The sequence below is a fragment of the Pristis pectinata genome, chromosome 9 (assembly GCF_009764475.1).
Source record: "Pristis pectinata isolate sPriPec2 chromosome 9, sPriPec2.1.pri, whole genome shotgun sequence".
NCBI classification, from domain to species: domain Eukaryota; kingdom Metazoa; phylum Chordata; class Chondrichthyes; order Rhinopristiformes; family Pristidae; genus Pristis; species Pristis pectinata.
This window is the reverse complement of record NC_067413.1, coordinates 87,849,998-87,857,506: the sequence shown is the minus strand read 5'-3', so window position 1 is coordinate 87,857,506 and position 7,509 is coordinate 87,849,998.

Below are 7,509 nucleotides of genomic sequence, written 5' to 3'. Positions count from 1 at the left end.
TTCAGGAAAGGGGGCGGTGTACATGCACATATCTACATCAATGGTGCTGAGGTCGAGAGGGTTGAGAGCTTCAAGTTCCTGGGAGTGAACATCACCAACAGTCTGTCCTGGTCAAATCACATAGATGCCACGGCCAAGAAAGCTCACCAGCGCCTCTACTTCCTCAGGAAGCTAAAGAAATTTGGTTTGTCCCCTTTGACTCTCATCAACTTTAACCGATGCACCATAGAAAGCATCCTATCAGGATGTATCATGGCTTGGTACGGCAACTGCTCTGTCCAGGACCGCAAGAAGCTGCAGAGAGTTGTGGACACAGCCCAGCGCATCACGGACGCCAGCCTCCCTTCCTTGGACTCTGTCTTTACCTCTCGTTGTCTTGGTGAAGCAGCCAGCATAATCAAAGACCCCACCCACCCGGGACATTCTCTCTTCTCTCCTCTTCCATCGGGTAGAAGATACAGGAGCCTGAGGGCACATACCACCAGACTTAAGGACAGCTTCTACCCCACTGTGATAAGTCTATTGAACGGTTCCTTTATACAATGAGATGGACTATGACCTCACGATCTACCTTGTTGTGACCTTGCACCTTATTGCACTGCACTTTCTCTGTAGCTGTGACACTTTGTACTGTTACTGTTTTTACCTGTACTACATCAGTGCACTTTGTACTAACTCAATGTAACTGCACTGTGTAATGAATTGACCTGTATGATTGGTTTGTAAGACAAGCTTTTCACTGTACCTCGTTACAAGTGACAATAATAAACCAATACCAATAGTCTTCCAATTTGAGAGGTCACAGGCTAAGTCAGTGGGAGCATATCATGTTCAAGGAGGCTTTGAAAACATCCTTAAATCGAGTTCTCTGTCCACCTGGTAACCTCATGCTGTGACAGAGCGCAGATTAGAGTGTCTGTTTCAGGACCCTGATGTCAGGTATGCCTCAATGTTCTCAAGTCAATTTCTCTCCCACCACTCGTGTCATCCACTCATGCAAATAATATGGAAACATGGAATGGGTTCCCAGCCTATTGTCTTCTATCTGCCTCTGTTTCAAGTACTGCTTGGGACCAACAACTAAATGCATGAGGGACATCAGTGGGAGTTCCCAGAATCAACCTACAACTAGCAACTGGAGGCAAAGGGTTTGGTCGTGGCTTTCCTTCCTTTTATTGAGACAGTGAAGCTCTACTTTAATGTTAATTTATTAACTTCAACTTCACTCCCACCTTTCCTGCTGCAACATGGGAATCCCACAGCAACACCTCCCAAGTATTCCTGCCAGCTGTCAGGAAGTTGTTATTTGCTGGTGCAAGTTTTGCCAGGAGGCCATTATACACGTCCAGTAACCACACTTCCCCTCCAGCTCAGGGTTATGTTGATGTCAGGTGGCAGGCAAAAGTCCTGTTCCAACCCTTCAGCATTCAAAATCAGGTAAAACTACACGCCACTGAAGTATACAGTCCCTCATGAAGGTCTCCACTCGAAAACCTACCCTGCACAGCAAAAGACTGACAGGGTGGGACTGCCTCCCCCTGTTATACCTTGCAAGACTAATGAGTGAATGGTTGAGTGAAGTGTAAAATGGGCAGCCAATCCCATCTTGCTAGCTTCTTGACCAACAGAATTACACTTGAAGAATCATCTTCTTGCCTGGACACAGTTTTTATTTTATACCCAGATCTGAAAGGGCAACAAAATATACAGGCTTATGTATCTAGAATTTCATTACTGATTAGCAGCTGTAAACTCACTGTAAGGTAACAGCAGCGTATGTATTATAGCAAAAAACAAACTGCTGAAGGAGCTCAGCAGGTCACACAGCATCTGTGGAGGCAAAGTTTTGGGTCGAGGATCTACATCAGGACTTAGAGGGAAGATATCCAGTATCAAGGGGTGAGAGTGAGGGGTGACAGAGAGGCTGCTAGGTGATAGGTGAAGCTGGGAGGGGCGGCGCAGTAGTGTAGTGGTTAGTGTAATGCTATTATGGCGCCAGCAATCGGGGTTCAATTCCCACTGCTGTAAGGAGTTTGTATGTTCTCCCCATGTCTGCGTGGGTTTCCTCCGAGTGCTCCAGTTTCCTCCCACATTCCAAAGACAGGTTAGTAGGTTAGTTAGGTACGGGTTAGCAGGTCAACATGGGTGTAATTGGGCGGCGCGGATTCGTAGGGCCAGAAGGGCCTGTTACCGTGCTGTGTAAATATAGTTTTAAAGTTTTAAAGGTAAGGTGGGGGATGATGGGCAGATGGATCCAGGTGAGGGGGTGGGGTGTTTCGAGATAGGGGCTGGTAGCTAGAAGCAGATGTGGGAAAAACGTTGGATCGATGGAGCAAGGTGGGAGGAGGCGAGGAGGAAGATGGAGACGGAAGGTGGAAGATGGTAAGTAGAACCAGGTGGGGGAGGAGAAACAGAAAAGGTGAACAAGGGGAGAGAGAACCTGGGTGGACTGGTGGGAGTGGGGAAGCAACACAGGGGGAGTGGGTTACCTGGAGTTGGAAGATTCCAAGTTCAATATGTGAGGTTATAGGGTACTCAAGTGGAACATGAGGTGTTGTTCTTCTAGTTTGCTTTGGCCTCACCACGGCAGTGGAGAAGGCCGAGGACAAAGAGGTCGATGTGGGAATGGGAAGGGGAGATGAAATGGCATGCAACCAGAAGCTCAAGGTGGCCATTGCGAATAGAACGCAGTTGCCTCGTCTGCGCTTGCTCTTGTAGAATTAGAGGAGGCCACGTTGAGAGTCTCACCGATGTAAAGGAGGCCACGTCGGTATGAACGTTGAATTTTCCAGTTTTTAGTGATATCAGAATGTGCACCCAAGCCCGTGAGAGCACATGCTTCCTCACCAGCCTCTGCATCACTCCTTCCCCTCAGCTCTTTATACCGGTTATCTTCCCTCTACAGTCTCAGTCCTGATGCAGGGTCTCAACCCCAACCCCTTTGCCACCACAGATGTTGCTTGACTCGCTGAGTTCCTCCAGCAGTTTGTTTTCTGATCCAGATTCCAGCATCTGTGGTCTCTTGTGCCCCTAGTGTACATATTATACCCTGCCTGGAGACAATGTACAATGTATCACCCCTGCTATGTGGCACACTTAGCACTACTGACCGGGGATGAATTTCTAGGCAATAGAATTGCTAATTATTAACACTGGAAGAAGAAACTAACTTCTTCATTCTACGTTACACATCCTCAATAGTATTTAAATTTGTGCCTAGTCGGCAGCCCACAGCACCATATCAGAGGTAACAATTCATCTATTCGACCCATGTCAATGCTACAGAAAGAGAAACACAGTTAACCTCCAATCAAACAAAGTGTCATTGACCCGAAAAGTTAACTCCACAATTCCACATGCTGTCTGACTGGTTGAGTGTTTCCAATATTCCCTATTTTTATTTCACATTTCCAGCATTTGCAGTATTTTTTTGATTTCCATGTCATACCTGGTCTGATTTATTCAGCAACAGTTTTAGCATCACAATATTTCCCAGGGTTAAGGCTGCCATTTCTGGATATAACAGAGGAGGAAGACTAATGTCTAGCATCAGCCACCAGCCAGTTCTTGTCAAAATTTCAAGTGCTCCCCTTACTGGGTTCATCCGGCTACATTTTTGTAACCATTTCTCGGCAGTGCAAGACCTCTGTGCAGCCAATCAACATGTTGGGTGATCTGGGGAGAACCTGGTGTGCCAGTTATGGTGCAGACCAAATCATGGCACATTGAGCAAATTCAACAGAGGGTACTAAGAGTTACTCCTGGTCACCAAGGATGCCAATGCATGCAAGAGCTAAATAAATAGCCGGGTCACTATTAGAAATACACTAGAATGCAACAGAATTCCCCTACTTATCTTCTACTCAATGATAAGAGAAGGCAGGCCCTTCTCAGAAGTGAATACCCAATTGCAAAAAACAAAATAAACATGAGGAATTAAAACTACTTTGGTTTCCAAAGTATATCTTCTGGGTTCTCCATTTAGATGGCGGTTTCCTTCACCATTCCAGAAGTGTTACATAATTCTTTTCTGGCCTGGGCCAGGGATTGGATTGTAGGAAAGCAATCCAACATTGTTCTTCCCAGGATCGAGTTGTTTATCTTTCCTGACAACCACAATCCTTGTACCATATGCAATTACGGCTTGTGTGCAAACACCCAACACCCTACTTGAGAAAAAAATCTCGGACATTTTAACTTGTCTTAGAAATCAGCAAATGAGTGCAGATAAGGACTGAATTTATGTCAGTGAAGATAATAAGGATGTCACACATGATAGTATAATGTAAAGTTTAGATGTATTGAAACATGGCATCATACTATCATGTAACCATGCCCATTTTAATTTAATTTTATGTGATGTTTCCTGGATAACCATCAGTAAAATCACACAAAATAAGGGCAGGAGAAGGCCAATACAGTTCCTTATTCATGCTCCTCTATTTAATCAGATTACAGCTGATTTGATCATTGGTTTCAAATCCATTTCCCTGCCCCATCTCCATAACACTCAATCCTCCACCAGTCCAGCAATTAATCAACCTTGGTTGTTCAGTTAATTACTTCAGTTAAAATACACTGAAGAAAAAGATTTGCATTTATACTGAACATCCACAGTCTCAGAACATCCCAAAATATTTAGTACCCAATGAAGTATTTTTGAAGTTTAGTCCCTGTTACAATGTAGGAAATATAAAAAACATGAAACGATTACCATATTTTAATGCAAAAATATTAAATACTATAACACCTGCAATCACATTTCCCTTGGTTCATAAGACAAGATTGCCTAAGACAAAAATACAATGATATTTACCATATCTCTTTGAATCCTCTGGCTTATAACACTCCCATGTGATGAATCTAGATATCAGTGACATCCTATCAGGAATACAAAAACTCTACTTTAAACCATTTGTCTGGGTTAGGCATTACTATGTTGTCATTGTTTTGTGTTCCATGATCTGGGATCCGGAACAAGATTAATCAGCAAAGTAACTGCAGCCACCGTCCTTCACAAAAGGTGTGGGAAGACTAAGAACAAAGGCCAATATTACAAGTCACAAGCCATAAACTAATCAGGAACCTCACTAACAAGCCTGCTGTAATCTCATTACTCTTTTTCGGAAGTAGGGTAAATATAATGGTTAGTTAAAGAGTCTAGGAAATTCAATCATGCATTAATTTACCCTCCATATGATCAATACACAATTTTTTCATGTTAACTAGTTTAGAATATGATAGAAATTTGCATTATTGTACAGCACAGTTATATCTCAAGACTGGATTTACAATAAACACATCCCAGGAAATTATGACGTAAGTAACAGAAAGCATTATTTTGTGTCTCCACAATTTCCTGGGATATTCACCACTCCTTTTGTCAATAAAGCAAATTATTATGGTATTGCAGAAATCATGGAGAACTGATTAAGTTATATTGTTGTGCTTTCTTCTTGATAAGGTGTCTTTTCTATCAATACTCAGGTGGCAATAGTCCCCGGTACAAAATGCAAAGCAACAGAAATTGAGTTAATCTGTGGAAAAGGAATGATTGGTCACTAGGCTCAAACAGCAATCCAAATTCCAATCATTAATCTTATGCATTGTTACTGTGTTCATTACTTTCAGTAATGATGTGTTCATTTGCACCTTAGTACAATCCAAGTAGCAACTGAGAAATGGCAAGGGTTACGGATTTCTTGAGTAGCTGAAGACCAAAAGCCTCTGGATTCCACATTACTTGTACAACAATGCAAAGTGCAAGGAATCATTGATCCATTTAAAGAACTGACTCCCTTTTTAGGCAGACTCAGGCAAACTTAGGCAGGGGTTCAGGATGACTTGCTTCCACTCCTGAGCTGAGGAGTGCATGTGTGTGAATTCTTTTAGTATGAGGTGACCATTGCACAACTGCGACACTGTCTTGACAGCATGAGGTCTCGGTGTGATGGTGAGGAGGTCCAAGGCGGCTGCAGACGAGGCTCTGCTGCACAGAACCATCACACTCTTGTTTGTGCACATACATGCATTGTTACCCTTCTCCCAAACATACACACGTACACCACACACACACACATATGCACATCCACACACATACACACCCACACAAGCACACACACAATACACACAAACACCCACAACACACACACACAAACAGACACACACACAGACACACACGCTCAAACACACACAGACACACACACACAGACACACACACACATGCATGCACACATAGACACGCACAAACACACACATAGACACACACAGACACACACACACGCACAGACACACACACATACGCATGTACAGACACACACATACGCACGTTTAGACACACAGACACACACATGCGCATGCACACATACACAGACACACACGCACAAACACACACACACACACACACACAGAATGACAAATGATCCTACCCATCAGCATTGATCTCTTCCACACTTATTCTACTCTCCTCAGTCTCCCTTTCTCTGTTACCTTTCCCTTAACTGCCTCTATCAGTCTGCCCATCCTGTCCTCACATGCTCTTCCATCCTAGCCCTTTCCACCTTCCACCCATCCGAACAGAAGTCAACATGCTGATTAAGGGGAGGGAGAGCCATGCTGACAAATGGGAGGGCTTTTAGGAGTTTTATACCCCCTTTCATGGTCATCCCTGGCATAGCTCTCCTGCACCAGTGGACACTTTGCTGCAGATCAGTGATGTTCTGAATGGCCAAGACATCCTGTCTCAGGTCATTCATGTGGTGCAGGTCACTAGGGAAAGCCTACATGTTTGCTTGCTGTGATTGATGCCGAATACTGGTGACCATTCCTTCCATGGCTGGAGGCATCCTCACATGGCACAACTCCCTTAGTGCTGACCTTAACGTTAAGATCCAATCATATCTTCCTTGTTACTGTCACACCTTGCTGGGGAAGTATGGGCCTTCACTGTCCTGGGTGCAGATCCTGAAATCACTGAATCCATCTGCAGACTTTGAACACCACAGGACTCATTTCTGTCAATGCTTTCTGATGTGCTTCCAATCCCAATGCCCATCAAGTTACCAGAGGTGGAATCGACCCTTGCTTCCACTAATTCGTTAGAATATCCAGCAAAAATTGGTAATGCAGTGCCTTAAGTAAAAATGTATGACAAACACACGTACTTCCAGGTTTCTTGCATGCAAGCTAACCTCTCCCTTCCCCTCCCCCAACCACCAATGCTCGTAGCAAGTAGGTAACTTAAAGTCCAGGGTGCTAGTGAAGGACCTTTCTTCAGAATCATACGCCAGATAAGGAGAGCGTCTAAGAGCCTGGGAAATTGGAGCAGAAAAGGGAAAGCTTCGTGCTAGGGCAGAGAGTGTGAGTTATATGAATTAATTTTGTAACAATGTAATTCTGTAATGCATATAGTCAGCAGTAATCTGTGCTCTGAGTTAGAGCTTAATTTATATATTTCTTAAAATAGGTGCTGCCGATAGATAATATAAACAAGCAATGTACTAATTTCAT